The sequence below is a fragment of the Chelonia mydas genome, chromosome 11 (assembly GCF_015237465.2).
Source record: "Chelonia mydas isolate rCheMyd1 chromosome 11, rCheMyd1.pri.v2, whole genome shotgun sequence".
Classification (NCBI taxonomy): Eukaryota; Metazoa; Chordata; order Testudines; family Cheloniidae; genus Chelonia; species Chelonia mydas.
Window position 1 is genome coordinate 65,924,677 of NC_051251.2, and position 17,535 is coordinate 65,942,211.

The 17,535-nt window shown below is 42.1% G+C and overlaps 1 long non-coding RNA gene across 1 annotated transcript; it reads right to left on the reverse strand.

Annotated features, from left to right (window-relative positions):
* Positions 1-3,318: 3,318 nt before the first annotated feature.
* LOC122462504 lies at positions 3,319-11,952 on the reverse strand. Its single transcript, XR_006285066.1, has 3 exons — positions 11,595-11,952; positions 6,371-6,504; positions 3,319-3,978 (listed from the first exon to the last, which is right to left on the reverse strand). It is a non-coding gene; the product is annotated as an uncharacterized LOC122462504 (long non-coding RNA).
* Between the last annotated feature and the right edge of the window lie 5,583 nt (positions 11,953-17,535).

Sequence of the window (17,535 nt, forward strand, 5' to 3'; positions counted from 1 at the left end):
GGAAGCAATCAATTCACTGTTGCTGAATCACCAAGAACAGCAATTGCTGCCAGACTCATGGACCCCATTAACTATAGGAGGAAACCAAAAATTGTTGGCTGAGGTTTTCAAAGCCACGTAGGGGGACAGGGCACCGAATTCCTATTAATTTAATGCAATTAAATTGACATCAACTGAACTGAAAATATACTCAAGTCAGTGGGGTCCCATGCTGTGCAGCAGTCTTCCCCCATGCTATTAATGGCCAGATCAGGGCCTGAGACTGTGATTTGTCCTGCAAGGGTTCCTATATTTGTAAGTTTTTGTACAGCACCTAGCACAACTGGAACCCCATTATGCTGACTGGGGCTGTTGAGAGCCAGCATCACCTAAATAATGACATACAAAAAGCTATATTAAAATAACATTATTTGAGACGCCAAGTCAAGTAGTTGAATGTTACGAAATGCCACATTTATGGCTGCCCTTGCAACTGTAATTCTGCCCCCTTTGTGCATCCATCCTGTGCACTGAATGAAGCCAGGGTCCTGGTGGGGCGGAAGAGCGGGGAATCCTACATAAACGATCATATAAGGGAAGACTGTGCAATAAACCTTTCATACCATGGGCCAAGCTGGCAAAGTTTTCCAGAGGAATACTAGTGAGAGAAGGGAAATTGCAATTAACCGTCTATATCTCAGCAAAAGCGGAATGGGATTTCATGGGACACGGAAAAGGTGCTTCTGTAGCCTGAGAGCTATTTGCCAGCCAAATATCAAAGGCCTGCTGCAAACAATGGAGGCGTAAGAAAAAAGATTGGAAAAAAAATTATAAAGGAACGTGTAAGACAACCTAATTATACAGGTCTGTACCAGTGTAATGAGTCACACAAGACTCCACACTGCAGGAAGAGGTTAATGGGCTACTGAGGTTCCAACTAGCTCAGATTAAGATGCCCAGAGCAGGAAGCAAGCTCCAGGCAGGGTCTTACAAAAGAAGAACTTGGCTCAGTTCGAAGAGCAGGCAGGGGGAGCAGACGTGAAGCTCTCACTGTGAGGCAGAAGGCTGGGTTGGGCCAGCAACTGGGGAAGACTGGTGTCTAGCAGACCTCCTGGAGGGAGGGGAAGAGTTCATGTTGTTTTATATTAGTTTTGGACTTTGAATGCCCCCGGAAGCGTAGAACTGTAAGAGGAAGAAAGCTGGGGAAAATGAGGCTGTGTGGCTGCAAGCCTGCAAAGAGCCAGAAGAGGGCACTCTGGGAATGATGCAGAGTAACAAACACCTTCCCCTATTCTTATTTTTTATTTTAAGTCATCCATGCAGCAAAAATATGTTTAAATGGTGCTGGATGTTGCTGCAGAGAGACTGAAATATTTAAGTGTAAGCAATGTCTTAGTGGATGCTGTCTCACGCCAGTTGTAACTACTCCAAAATCAACATGGTTTTGTGCTTTAATTAAACATTTCCAAGTGGCACAAGCAGCATCTAGGAAACAGTTTGCTTTTTGCAAGATGAAATACTGAGTAATCCACAGGGTGCAGAAAGAGTTTGCTCCACCTATTGTATTAAAATAATCAAAAGTATCAGTGTTTGCAACTTGAAAAACATTTTAAAGGCCACTTTCAATTAAGTGCATTTTCCACTGCTGTGTCTTCTACATACATTCAGAGCTATGTTGTGTAGTTATTCACCCCCACGCCTTTGTTAGATCACAAGCCACATGTTGGCTGCCATGCATGGCATTATGTTTGCTGGTTTGCATTCAATTACTTATTCCTGCTGCAGCTGTGTTCTAAAGAACAAGTAGTAGCAGATTTCCACTGGAATGTATGAACCTTTCACAGAACACAGAGCTGTTGGAGAGATTGTGGTTGGCCCTTCACCTGTTGTGGGTGATGACACCACAGTCACTTTGATCTCCACGCTGCATGGACACAATCACACTTAGCACCCACCACTGCCACCACCCACAGTCATAGAAGTAACGGTGACTAAGAGCAACCCTACTCTCCTTTCCAATTTCATTGAAAAGGTTTTACTGTTAACGTGTGGGCATGGTGAGGATATGGAGAATCAGATTCTTTTAACTAAAAAAAGTGTTTCCATTATGAATCGTAGTTTCCTGATTCATCAGCAGCTGGGTTCCTGTCTAGTGACATGAAAGAGAATACAACACGATTAACCCTTCATTTACTGTACTTCCTTTACACAATATTAAGCAAACTACTCTCAAGCCAATATTTAAATTAATTACATGAAAGAGGCTGAATGTCCCTCCACGTCGGTAGCTATCACAGTGGTTCAAATGGCCATCTCTAGAGTTCAAGACACATTGCAGTACCAAGAGCCAGTGATTCCCTTGGAAGCAATGGCTTACAGCTTAAGGTAACACAATGTTAGCTTCATGAGACTTAACAACCCTTATGGGAAAGTCCTATAGAATTTAATAAGAAGATTCTAAAAGCAATTATTCTAAGAGACCGGGGGGAAGATACCACCATCTATAGTTTTTGACACATCCTATAGAATTTTATAGTAGTATTTTCCATTTAATTCTATAGGGTGGCTTTAAAACCCTAAAAAGGGTTATCATTTATTAAACTCTATAAGACTTTTCATCATGGTAAGGGATTTGCAGTAGTAAATTCCTTATGAATGCTTGGGAAAAACTGTGCTCTGTATCATGGAAGGGATCATGCAGGACGTTTGTCCTCACCTCAAGTACATATTATGAGTAGAGCTGGTAGGAAAAAATTTCTCCCCTTCAGAAAGTATAAATTTTTGGCAGAAATTCAAATTCACATTCCTGAAGTTTGAAGATGAAAAAGGTGTAGCTCAGGTACCTCATGCTTCCCAATTTATATAGGCTGAGCTCTGTGGTTGGCTACATCTCCCATGATGCACCACAGTCTTCCCTCTTGTAAAAGGGAGGCCGAGCATCAAGGTAGTCCCTGGCTATGGTGCACGATGGGAGACAAAGTCCAGCTGGGGAGGTTGGCCCATAGAAGAAAGTGAGGACTAAACTACAACTCCCATGAGGCACCATGGCAGTATTTCCAAATTAAAAGATTTGGGTTTGTGGCTGAAATACATTGGGCCTTAGCGGTTCTTGATGAACAGTTGAAGTCTTCTGCGGAATGCAGACACTTTTTGTGAAAAAGGTTTATTGAGTCAAAACCCCTTTGCATTAAAAACTGTTCCAACAGCCCTACAATGTGGGTCTTAAATGGTTGAATGTAATCATATGTACAGAGTCAGCCCAAGAGCTCTATTCTTTTTCAGCACAGGTGATCACCCAATTAGATCAGGATTATTGTTCAAGTTGGGCTAAAACTCCTTTGTGCCACTCCACAAAAGAGCCATCTAGTGTACAGCAGATGGCTGAGAAATAATTTATCTGATTCAGACATGGGTTAGACAATGCCTGCCCTCCACTGACAAACTCATTTATTTTCAATATGTCTTCATGCAAGTCCTTAGAAAGTACAGAACGGGCAATAGTTCCCCCCTTTCTGAATCAGTGATTTAGGTTGCTGGTCTTCTTGGATCAAGTTAAGACCCTAGTCACACTCAAAACTGCCATTGACTTCAGTCAGAACAGGACTGGACCCTAAGTTCCCACATGAAAAAGAGGGGTAGATTTTACAAATTGTGCAAAAACACAGTGCCTCATTTTCTTCACAAGCTCACAAGAATGCTGGGTAAATGGTGGTATTTCTCAGCTTGACTTCAGTTTCCCATGGTTTCCAGGAAAGAACATTGATTTTTCACTATTAAAATTTGATCACTTAAAATGTGTGCTTACTATAACGGGGATCAGCACAGGTGCAGGGATTCACCTCCACGGATCAGCTTGCCGGATCATCAGGGCCTCATGCAGTCAGCTATTCTGGGGCAGGACTATGTCTTGGGAACATAGGAATTGCCATACTGGATCAGACTGGATCAGTCCACCATCTTGTCTCTGAAAGTGGTCAGTGTCACATGCTTCAGAAGAGGCTACAAGAAAAACTGCAGTAGATGTTGCTTTAAACCTGGAAGCATAAGGATTAATATTTCTTCCAAAGTGTACGTTTACGTTAACTATTTTAACGATGGCTATTCTTTATAGTCATATAAACATCCAGTCCTTTTTTGAATCTTGCTAAGTTTACCAAGGTCACAATGCCAGTCAGTGGCAGAGTTGCAGAACTCACGGCTCCTGCCTCCATGTCCTGTGCCCTTATTTACTCTGCCACACAACCTTTCTTTACTTAAAAGTATTACATCTTTGCCTCAGAATTCTGTGCAGTGACTACTGCAATCTTGGGTTCTACCAAATAAATAGCACACCTAAAAGGTAGGCATTGCTTACAACTTACTGATGGTTTAGCCCAGGCATGGAGGATTCAAAGCTACCGACAGCAGTTAGGAGCACAAGTTCTGTTGACTATCTGCCTTTTGCAAAATCCTACACAGAGAGGTTAACGGATTTGCAGACTTCCTGTGTGACCGTGGGCAACATAGATGGGAGAAGAAACCCCAAGACCACGTGAAACTGTAGGGTCTGATTTCACAGGTTTTCATGCAAAGTTTTCATGTGCCTCAGATTATGCCCCAACCCAGCAAGTTTTGTGCTGAACTGCAGGTTTGACCCAACTCAAAGTCTCAAAGCAAAACTCAGCACTGCCAAGTTTCCAAAATTTGGCAAAATGGTGAATTTTTCATGCCTATAATACAAAACACAATTCTGCCAGAGTGGCTCAGGAGCTTTAAGACTTTTAACAAGGATTGGGCTATACTACCCTTTATGGCCCCAAGCCCTCCAGTAGCACTGGCTGTTTTTGCCACTTCAGCCTACCCTCATCCATGGTGGACTTACTTCCACCAGGGACCCTGCATTCTGAATTAGATCTGTGGAAGAAAATGAAAACCCATAGTAAACCTAGCCCATAGTTACACTTTGGGATCTTTTTTAATGTAAAGATGTTACATTAATATAAGATTTTATAATTATGATCACTTGGACTGAAACGGAAATCTAGACTTTGAGTTTCGGGCCTTAAATCTTCAGCTGATCAAGGGATCCTTAGATTCTGTAATTTACAATTTATAATAATTATCTATTAGCTGTATTTAAATGTTACTTCTATTAAAATAAGGAGATGAGGAAACAATTATTTGTGTACATATTTTCAAATCCCATTGTGATCTGTAACTCAGTAGAACTAATTGGAGATTGGAGTCTCTTTTCTATGGAAAAGGTCTACTTTTCATTGAAAAACTGAAAGCTTTCAGTTTCTGGTTTTCAGATGAAAAATTAAAACAATTCATTGAGTTGAAATGGTAATTTCCTGTTGAGAAAAGATGCAATGGAAAATTGCCTACCTGACCTATAACTTAGATTGTAAACTCTTCAGGAAAAAGAGTCTTTTTATTCTGTGTTTGTATAGCACCTAACACAAAGGGGCCTTGGTCCATGACTAGGGCTCTTAGGTGCTGTGGAAATACAAATAACTCATTAATTCTCTTAGTGTCAACTCACTTGTGTTATTTGACAGAGTATCTTATGATAGATCATGAAATTGACTTGAAAGTTAACATGTGTCACCAATACAAACCAGCCACACTAAGAAAGGTAATCTCCATTCCAGACTTGAGATCAGGTATTCAGGTTCAGAAAACTTTAGCATATCAGGATTCCTGATACTTGTTCAGAATTATTAGGAGGCATGTGCAGTTATAGTGCTTGCCACAAGATGGAGCAGATGTGTCATTTTTACCCCCTGGTTTTCTTGTAGATGAACATGACCTTTCCTTTTTAAACTTCTGCACGATGGGCCATATTTTCAAGGGTCCTCAGCTCTTAGCTGCTCCCAGGGTGACATTTTTGGCCAGATTTTCAAGCGATCTCAACAGCCAACATGATGAGGGATTTTTTGGGTGTGTGTTAGTTTTGTGCTTAAATTGGAGCTGAGCTATTTTGGCTCCTTGTGCTTATCCTATGTGTTTGTATCCACCTGTCATCTCTTATCTTCCACTCAGAGTGTAAATTCTTTAGGGCTGGGACAGTCTGTTTTGTTTTGTCTGTACAGCACCAAGCACAATGTGGTCCTGATCCTACACTAGGATGCCTAGGTACGACTGCAATACGTGAATAGTATTTTGGAAAACTTGGCCCCATACGTTCAAAGGACAATTTGCTGGGGAGATTTCACACCCTTCAACAATGCTTAAGAGTGAACAGCCCTTGGGCAAGGTGACAGAACTGGAAAAACCTCACCCCTAATAGGATTGCATTAGTGTCAGAAATATCACGTCTGTGAGGCGAAAATATTTTTGGCTGAAAGGAAGAATGCGGTTAGAGACAGTAGCCTTCATGCAAGCTGCCTCAAAATGTATTCAAACATACCTGAACATCTTTGGCCTAGAAACTCTGCCGGAAAGCCCACAGGAACAAGATTTCTTACACATTCTGCTTTTCACTGGGTTGTAAACACTGCAAGTCTCAGGCTCCTGGTGACATCTTCAGGGCTCACTTGACACCTGAAAGTGCAGAGGCAAATGAGACAGAAAAAGTGAAGCTTTTTGAATTTGAAGGGATATGGGCCCAATCCAAAGCCCATTGCAATGAATGGGAGTTTTTCCATTGACTTCAATGGGCTCTAGATCAGGTGCTATGTTTTCCAAAAACTTTGGAAATGGACTCGAAGGAAGTGTTAAAACAGCCCAGACCTAGTAGCCCCTTAAAGACCTTACTAGGTACAGTGGAGGGAAACAGTGACTTTATTCTGGGACAAAGAGTGAAGGGTAGTTAGGCCATCAACCCCTTTTCCTTCCTGCCCCCAGACATCAGCAGCAAGACTGTAGAGGATTTATGAAGGCTAATAGGCTGTGGGGCATTCTCCTTAGTCATCTGAGTTTGCTGAAATTGAACCAAGCAGAAAATATGCTTGGTTAGGCGTGACAGTCTGTACCCTCACGTTCCATCCTTTGTACAAGATTTATCACAGTTTTGTAAAAAGTATACCCTGTGAGGCATCATTTGAAAACTCACTTTGCTGATCATTACTGTACTGGTAAAATGTGTGTAGCAACACTGTATGTAAAGTTATAAGACTCTACTGTATGACATGGCTGAGACATGCTCCAAGTTTGGACAAGCAGGCACAAACCATTTCCTCAGAGACAAAGATAAACTGATGCCTCAGCCAGGTGTCAACAAAATCAAACGAACTATCACCTGCTTTAGCAGCCATTCTTTGGCAGGAAGAAGGGTGTAAGCGAGAAATGTACATCCCATGTAAAAAGACTGGCTCTTGCCTGAACCCCAGGAAGATGATTGTCAAAGAGGAGGAAAAGATATAAAAATGAGGAACAGAGGCCGCAAATCTCCTCTCCCCCCTCCTGGCATCAACCATGTTTGAAAGACAAAAGGAGCATCATTAAACTGGGGGCTGGGGATCCTGGCTGAAAGATTCAGTGAGACTACTGTAAGCATATGGTGAGAGAAATCTTTGCTTTGAATTCACTTAGCTTGATAAGTCAAAATGCAAACTAATACCTAAACTAATTCTTTGTAACCAATTTCTTAATTTTATGCCTCATTACTTGTAATCACTTAAAATCTATCTTTCTGTAGTTAATAAATTTGTTTTATTGTTTTATCTAAACCCATGTGTCTTTGGATTGAAGTATTTGGGAAACTTCATTTGAGATAACAGGGTTTGTGCATATAATTTTCTATTAATAAAATGACAGACTTTCTATGCGCTTGTATTGTACAGAAGGACAGAACTGGGCAGTACAAGACGCACATTTCTGGGGACAAGTTTGGGACTGGGAATTTACTGATGCCACTCTACAATACAGCTCAGGAGTGGCTGGCTAGAAGCACTCATAACTCAGCTGGGAGTAATTTACATGCTAGAGGCTGTGTGAAAGCAAGGCCAAGAGAGGTTGCTCCCATAGAGAAGCAGTGCAAAAGGCACCCCAGATTGGCAAATTGAGGGGACACAGCTGTTCCTCAATCCGGATTTTATGTCACACTAGCAGTCACAACAAACTTCAGTGTTTGCTATGCTTTGGTTTTAATTTGCGAACTAAGACAAGACTGGTATTTAGTACTCCAGAGGTGAAAATTTGGTGTCTTCCAGCCCAAACCACTCCATTAAACAGACTACTATCGGACTCTCAAATATTAGACTGCGTTGCGAAGCAGCAGAACGAACTCTCAACTCAACCTCAACCCCCTTCCTCTCTCTCTCTCTCACACACACACACACACACACACACACAAATGCATAATAAATAGTATCAAAAGATGGTACACAGTTGCAAACAATCATTGGGGAAATTGACATAACTTGTCACTTCTCAATGCAAGTAGGCGCTTGAGAATCAAAATGTTGTATTCATCTTCCATGCTAAAACTGAGAACAGATTTGAATCCACAGGGCACCAAACAATCTGCATTACATGAAGTCAAGTTATCAAAATGAGGCTTAAAGGTGTGCATGTAAAAAAAAGTAATGTATGCATAACCTGTATCCCTGCACGCCTTGCTCCTTGAGTTGTGCCCACAAATGCCCAGTTGCTCAAACAAGTGTGTATTTTAGACACACAGTTGTGTGCACAAAATCTGAGTACAGTTGTTTGGCACTTAGTATCCTAAACACATAAATATAAGGAAGTTAACAATTAAAATTAAAAATCTCTACTTTTAGCATGCCCCATTGTACCTGGATATTGTTGTAAATATGGAAGGTTATGCTGAAAGGTACTGGTGACTGCTTGGCTTACAAACCTCATTGAGATTGGATGTGGATGCACACTTCAATTAACATATCTGTCAGGTTGAGTTAATCAGAAGCCCCCACTCCCCTTAAGACAAAAGGGGGTTGTGAACCCATCCAGGAGTTTGCACTGAGTGGGCAGAGGGGTTTTGCTGAGTATAGTCTGTGGTATGGGTGGGGGGAGGGGGCAGGGAAGGGGAAGGAACAGTATGCTGCAGAAGCAAACAGCAAGAAAACCAAGTAGCCTGTGAGCACAGTGTGAGTGTGACCCTAGAAAGAGTGGAGAAGGAGTCTGGTGCTGACCAAAGAGAATTGGGGCTTTAACCAAAGAAGCAATCCCTTGATTTTGGTTCCTCCCGCATTTGGAGATGCCAGACTTTATGCATGCCTTGTAAATAAGCAAGATTGCATCAGTGTCTGCTTCCAAGTGGAACATCCACAGGGCCCTGAAATTTGACTAGCCTCTCAGGTCAAAAAGGAGCAACTGTATTTAGGATAAAGTTCAGGAGGTTTTCAACCGCAGACAACACCACGAGGCAAACAAGAGACTCACTTTTTGTTTTAGCTTAGAATTTGTTTGTGGAATCTCAATATTGTTACCTTACTTTAACCCCTTGCATGTCATTCACTATTCTACCTGTGGCCCATAAAGCACACCAATCATGCTTGAACGTTCTAATGATCTCAGTGGCATATGGGTGGAATAACAGCAGCACCACATGTAATTTGGTTGATCAGCAATAATGGGGCAGATTTATATTTTTCTTTCCATTCCCTTAGCTACGTTATTGAGAATGTTGCCCTAAAATGATTTAAGATAATGAAGTTTATGCATGTTAATGGCAGTTAACTATGCTCGGAGAAGGGAGAATAAAGAGACGTGCCACTTTCAGCAGTTTCAGTTCACAAGGTTTAGTGCCAAGTCTTTTTTCAGTTTTGCTTTGAGTTTCACATGTGAGCGAAACTATACCGCCTGTGATCAGATGAAAACCATTTGAAACCTCCAAGTTTCACATGTTTTCCGCTCTCACCTGTAAGCCAGCCCTGGTTTGCATGGTTGAAGGCCATGTTGCTAACCTGAACCAGGATCTTTACTTAGGAAAGCACTTAAAACATGTACTTAACTTCAAGCACCCTTGAAGTCAACAGGGCATATGCCCATGTGTAAGTGCTTTCCTGAATTGGGGCCTCTAACAGACCCATATATTCTGTTAATTTTCTGCAAGGAATCTACATCCTGCCATTCAATTGTTCAAGTGTAGGTGGTTTATGGCTATATCCCAAGCAAATCAGAGATGGGTCTAAAACAAACCCTTGATCTGAACCTTCTCTAGTTTGGGGAAGTTAAGACTTTGATCCATACTTTGTAGTTCAGGAATATCTTCTGTGCAAATCTTTGAAAGCATGACTGGTTCCTGCTGGATGTGTGTAATGGAACATGAATGTCACAGAAGGAATTTGTGACTAAAGTAAAATCAATCAGTGATTTGATCGCAAGCAACAATTACATTTTAGGAAGATATTAAAAACCCTTCCCCTTAACAAGTCACCAGTATGTTTTCATTGCTAACCATTTTTCTAGGTCTGGTCATACAAAGTGACCATATTTTGAAAATCCAGAAGTGGGGTAATTTTTGTGGCAAAAACATCTTAGGATTGCAAAATACACAGAAAACTAAAGTACAAGATCTGCACTGGTGATGCTACAGCCAGTTTGTAAATCAACGGTGGACACAGGTTTATTCGTGGACTGGAGATATCCCCTCTGTAACTGTCTGAATGCATGAAATACTGTACAGGGTGATTAACATTCACTTTGTACAGAAGAACAGCTTTGATAGCATCTCCATTCATTCCACTTTTCACTCCAAACACTGTTCGTAGCACTGAACACTTGTTCCATTGAACTATTGGTAAACACAGAACAAATTCTATTCTATAGCAATAGACTGTAAAAAAAAAACCAAAAACAACCTGCAGGTATAAAGCTACTACATTTTGATGGATTCAATTAAAAACCAGGATATTCCAGATGTCCTGAAAGATGTTTCTGGGACATTTATGAAAAACTAGGACATACCATCACTTTATACACTTTCCTTGAAAAGAATTATTTCTATCATCATGGTTCAGACATACATACCTCTCCATATCACAGTGATGGGCACAGCATAAACAACTAGATAGATTCCATAAAACAGCGAAATCTAAATGATTACTCTATATCTTGCTTCTGAATATTCAGCGCTAGCTTGTGCCACAAGGACACAGACTATATATATGGGATGTAGTGGTGCTGGCCCAGGAACATTCCCATGGAGGGCCTGGTGCTAAAGAAGCCATAATTCCTCTGGAAGGTGTAGTGATGTGTTTCTGTCCTGTGCCAACACCAAGTCACTCCTCCCTTGTAACATGGCCAGCCACCTAAAGTGCCTGATGGCTCTTGGAGGGTTATGCTGAGTGCCTCGCAAGTGCCTCTGTTTTCCCCCTTCTTAGGCTCCGTTTGGAATTCACTCAGTTCACAGATAGTTTAAACAATCCCCTCCTGGGGTTCAGTCCTCAGATAGGTGTTGACCCTGTAGGCCTCTCAACCCCACTTCAGTGTCTCTCCACCCAGCAGTCCACTATCTCACAATGTCTTTTAAAAATGGGATGTGAACTCAGTCTTCATCCTAGTTTCAGCGGAACATAGCTGCCACCTCCCTGAGGAACCTTCTGCTTCCCCACGCCTCCTGCGCGGAGTATGTCCTTCTCTATGTCTTTGCAGCTGGGCCGCTGCAGTCTCTCCCCTGCCTGGACAGGGTCTCTCCTAGGTCTCCCCACCTGAAGAGATTTCCTCACCTCTTTCCTGTCTCTTGAGCTTCAGCCCTGCAGGACTCTTCTTGCTCTCCACAGTGTGTACAGCTCTAGCTGCAGCTTCTTGGGCTTCCCTCTTCACTGCAACTGCCTGCTCCTTTTGTATTAGGATCACCTGATTCCTCTCAGGTGGAGCCCATCCTGTCACCAAGGCTGGCTTAGTTCCAAGCTCTCCAGTGCATCAGGCAAGCCACTCTGTTACATCCCTGAATACTGGTTCAGCTCAACTGTTCAGCCATTGGTGGGGCACAGCCGAGGACCTGAAGCTGGGAGAGCCTACTCGTCTCTGCAGCCTCTAGACACTCCTCCCTGTCCCAAGGAGTGACGGCCCTTTCCCAGCAGCAGCCCCTGTTTCCAGCTTCCTGGCTTTATAGGCCCCGGCTGTTCCTGCCCAACTGAGCCTGCTTGTAATCAGTTCCCTGCTCTCTAGCACTTCCTCCAGCCCAGAAGCAGCATGTGGAGTTAATAGGCCTGCCTCACCATTTTAAGCTCTTCCAGTCCTGTGTGGGGTAGACAGCCCATCACAAACTCCCTGAAGCCTGTTTAATTATATTGCCAATATAATTACAAGAAACAACAGGCTTGTATAGAGCAACATACAGCTGTATATTGAAAGAGTTGTCATGGGGGAAAATCTCTCTCAGTTTTGTCAGGTCATAGATACCGATTGTATAACTATCAGTATAATGCAGTACCTCAAAGAGAAACATATTTTTTTCTAGCAGATAACAGATAAATCCATAAAAAGCCACCTACAGACTCAAGCGAATGTTATCACTTTTGGGTTACTATTTGATTTTCTGTTACTCTTAATCCAGAAATTCCACCTGCCCTTGGAATCTGATACCAGCTTCTTGTAATTTACTGAGCTCTCTGTTGCAACAGTTATCATCGGCACATGATATTTTCTCTCTCCTTTTGCCCTCCCTGAGGCGCCTGCGTGATCTTCACCCACAGAAATGCGATATATTAATGTCTCCTCAGAGTTATAGCCCAGATTCAGTGAGGTACTTAAGCACCGGCCTAACTTTAGGCATAAGAATGGCCCCAAATTTGACTTCATGTGTTTCAAGTTAGGCACAGGCTTAAGGATCTTTCTGATTTTGGACCTTAAAATGCATGATTAGGGCCTATATCAGCTGGGTGCCGAGTGCCTCTTGCCAATGCTTTCAACTCCCATTTATTTCAATGAGAAAATAAGGCCCTATATTTTGAATCCATCATGAGCCAAACTTTTTATTGATTTACCTGGATTTCTAAATGATGCAGCCTCACAAACAATCCAACATCAATAAATCTGAGCCTCCTCACTCTTTCTTCCTGTCAAGAGTCAAGAAAGAATCTCTCCTTTAATCCGGCCCATGCATCTCTCTAAGCCCAAAATGTGATTACACAGACATGCTTGTTCAGATGCCTGATCCTGCCGCGTGCAACCCTTATTCACTTGAGTAGTGGGGCTACTCACACGAGTAGGGGCTACTTATAAGGGTCTGATCCAAAGCCCACTGAAGTCAATGAAGTTCTTCCAGTTGACTTCACTAGGCTTTGGATCAAGCCCATGATGGCTTGTAGGACCACGTCCAAAACTGAAAGCTCCCTAGCAGGGACTCAGTCCTGTATTTATTTAAGAAGCACCATCTATGTCATTAAATAAATTAATAGATTATAAGGCCAGAAAGGGCAATTATGATCATCTGAGTGCCTGCATAACACAGGCCATAGAATTTCACCTCATGATTCTTAAATCAATTTTTAAAGTCCTGATTCTGCAGATATGGATAGTCCCATTCAGTGGGACCTTCACCAGCCCAAACTGAAGAAAAATTCACAAAAAACTTATGGCTTTCTCCTTTATAAAATGCAGTTGACTAGGGCTGCCTAAATGATTGTGGTTTTACCCCACAGGTCAGAATTCTAGGTCTTGACCTTCCTATATTTGCATGTTATAGTGATCGCCTCTGAAACCTCTGTGCAAAGGAGTGAATAGTTCTGACAAAGACCATCAGAGCCAGGATATGAGGAAGTCAGGCCTTTCTGGAACATTAGAAGGATGAATGCCAGGATAGAGATTATTCAGGAGCCAGCCTATTGCTTTGGAACATTCTGCTGGTTCAGATGGCTCAATAACACATGTCCTGTTGTTTTCGTGTAAGACAAGAAAATTCATTGACCTTTGCTTTACTACCCCAATGTAAAACTTAAGACTATTTCAAAGGATTTTTAACTTTGTAAGTATTTATGCCATGACACACCTGGCCATTCCAGATACTCCCCAAGCCACTTCCCCTTTACTCATTACATTTCCCCCCACTCCTTTTACTTTATCCCTCCTTTCATTTCCTACACTGGGTTTGGTGATCTCGGTTTTGCTATCTTGTGTACTTGCAAATATCTGTAGCACATGTTCTTGATTCTTTTCCTTCATGTCCCTTTTTGAAGTCCATCTCTTCAAACATCTTTTTATCATTCATATGATCGCTACAACCTCTCTTACTTTGTTTAGAGTTTGTCTCATCACCAAGATGGTCCAGTACATAGAAGAAATTAGCACATGGACGAAGAGCAGAAGGTTCAATGAGAAAACATTCTCAAGATCAATGTCAAGAGTTGCACAAAGGAAGCCATTTGCAGGGCAACCAACAAATTTTATTGGTCCTACAAAACCCAGGAACTCTGCCACATATTCTTGAGCACCATCTACTGGCATCTGGCCTATTTACATATATGCAGACATCTCTTTTACACAGCACTCCTGTAACAATCAACTTTGGTTTTTAGCAACAACTTAAAATAGTTAAACCCTATCAACACAGTCTGGAAATGGCTGGCCACATTTCCTGGAACAACCTTCTAGTCTAGTCCCTAAAAGCCTTTCAGGAGAGGGGTAATTTTGTAACATTAGTAAGGCCAAATTATCTCAGAAACTAAGCAAATCTTAAACCACCCAGTGCCAGTTACACCTGCAGGGAGGCAGCTCTAATTTAAGCCCTGTAGGACCTTATGCCACTGGAGGATCAGACAAAGCAGAGCTATGCTCTCCCATACTTTCTTCTCACTGTTGTCATAACCGGGCTTACAGATTTACTCCAATTGTGAACTCAACTGTAAAAAGTATGTAAAAGTTGATAAGACTTGACTTTAGTAAAAGTTTTTGATACTGTCTCCCATGACCTTCTCATAAACAAACTAGAGAAAAGCAACCTAGGTGGAGCTACTATAAGGTGGGTGCAAAACTAGTTGGAAAACAGTTCCCAGAGAGTAGTGATCGGTGTTCACAGTCATGCTGGAAGGGCATAATGAGTGGGGTCCTGTAGGGATCGATTCTGGGTCTGGTTCTGTTCAATATCTTCATCAGTGATTTAGATAATGGCATAGAGAGCACACTTATAAAGTTTGCAGACAATACCAAGCTGGGAGGGGTTGCAAGTGCTTTGGAGGATAGGATTAAAATTAAAAATGATCTGGACAAACTGAAGAAATGGTCCAAAGTAAATAGGATGAAATTCAACAAGGACAAATGCAAAATACTCCATTTAGGAAGGAACAATCAGTTGCACACTTACAGAATGGGAAATGACTGCCTAGGAAGGAGTACTGTGGAAAGGGATCTGGGGGTCATAGTGGACCATAAGCTAAATATGAGTTAACAGTGTAACAGTGGCAAAGAGTCCTGTGGCACCTTATAGACTAACACATACTGGAGCATAAGCTTTCGTGGGTGAATATCCACTTTGTCAGATGCATCTGATGAGTGTAACACTGTTGCCAAAAAAAGTGAATATCATTCTGGGATGTATTAGCAGGAGTGTTGTAAGTAAGACACGAGAAGTCATTCTTCTTCTCTACTCCACGCTGATTAGGCCTCAGCTGGAGTAGTGTGTCCAGTTCTGGGCACCACGTTTCAGGAAAGATGTGGAGAAATTGGAGAAAGTCCAGAGAAGAGCAACAAAAATGATTGAAGGTCTAGAAAACATGACCTATGAGGGAAGATTGAAACAACTGGTTTGTTTAGTCTGGAAAAGAGTAGGCTGAGAGGGGACATGATAGCAATTTTCAAGTACATAAAAGGGTGTTACAAGGAGGAGGGAGAATAATTGTTCTCCTTAACCTCTGAGGATAGGACAAGAAGCAAAGGGCTTAAATTGCAGCAAGGGAGGTTTAGATTGGACATTAGGAAAAACTTCCTGTCAAGGTGGTTAAGCACTGGAATAAATTGCCTCGGGAGGTTGTGGAATCTCCATTATTGGAGATTTTTAAGAGCAGGTTAGACAAACATCTGTCAGGGATGGTCTAGATAATACTTAGTCCTGTCATGAGTGCAGGGGACTGGACTAGCTGACCTCTCGAGGTCCCTTCCAGTCCTATGATTCTATGACTGATAACAACAAATGTCGGTGGGGAAATGTATGGAAGGGAGACAGAAAGACTGGATTAGTTTACAGAAAGGCCTATTGATATAATTCAAGGACTGTGTTAAGATCATGTTTGGTAAACAAGACTCTGTGGGTCCAGAAAAATCAGTGAACCAAAATTGGTGTGTCAGAAACTAGGCCTAATTGGTGGACAAAATAACAAGGGGATGGACTATTCCACCCATCATTCCCTTTTCGGATCCTTAAAGAAAGAGACTTCGGAGAGAAAATGTGGAAGAACAGAGGCTACTGGAGCAAGCTTCATCATCATGGCTGCCACCCCTATCATTTTGCAGGCCCCCAGGCTTTCATCATCCTGATCCTGTGAGTTGTCCTGACTGACTGGGCTAAAGAGAGGGATCCAGATGGCATCATCCCCACGACCAGCTTCAACTGAATCCCAAATACTACTTGGATGAAATGGGATCAGACTTCAACAGCAGCAGCAGCAACTTCAGCTCACCTCATCTAATTTCTTCTCCTTTACCCACTCTCCCCAAAATATAACCAGTTAATACCATCTTTAATACCCTCTAAAAACTGTCAGACAAGGAGTTTTTTTTCCTTCTAAAACTCTCTCAGCTAAAGGGAAAGGGAATAAGAAATGTTGTTAAAGTAAAAGCCTTACTTAATATTTTACATTACAGATGTTTTACCTGTTTTTTTCTTTTTTTCTGTATCATTCATAAAAAAAGTTAAAAGGATTTTTAACAGTGTGTTTGCCATAGTACTAAGCAAGCTAAAGTCTCTGTGTACCAAACCATGAACCTTGTTTAACACAGTTTAATGTTGGACAGTCATTGGTTTATATTAACACCTTTGGCACCTATTCATTCCATCTAAATTAGTATGAACACCACCCTGATCCATTCCCTCCCCCCGCCCTCCTAATGCTGGGGCCTAGGGATGGCATGGGGCTGTTGGCCCAACTTCATGCCAGAAGAACGTTCCGCACTCAGAGGAAATTCTCCCATGGCATCTTCATCCATGTTAACCTCATCTTTGCGGTGCACTTATGTAGACCAGGGAACCTGGCCCAGAGCCTTCAGCCAAAGAGCAGACTGGGAACTTAAGACAATTTAGGTGAGTGAGATTTACAGCATTATGACTAACTGTGCAAAGTCCTCCCTGACTGTTTGAATCACCTTGCAAACCCCTTCAGCACAAAGTGAGATGCTGTCCATTAAGAACAGCCTTCAAACGGAGGACCTAATTTTGATCACGCTCATGCCAACTGGAGTTCAAGGCATTCACTTTCAAGGGATGCTCAGAACCTCAGAGGCCCAGCCCTGGAGTGAGATTTGGCAGTTCTGCATAGCTGCCCAATTTGCAGCATTCACAAGTGGCTCTGTGAATGGTTCTTTTTTCTCTGCTTCCCCAACTGAATTCTCCAGTGATTCCACCATGACGTACATTCTCATTTTGCTTGGTCATTATTCCACATGGCAGAACATTATTCCACATCCCACATTTTCTGCGGGAAACAATTTGGGATCTTGCTGTAGCCTAGGTAT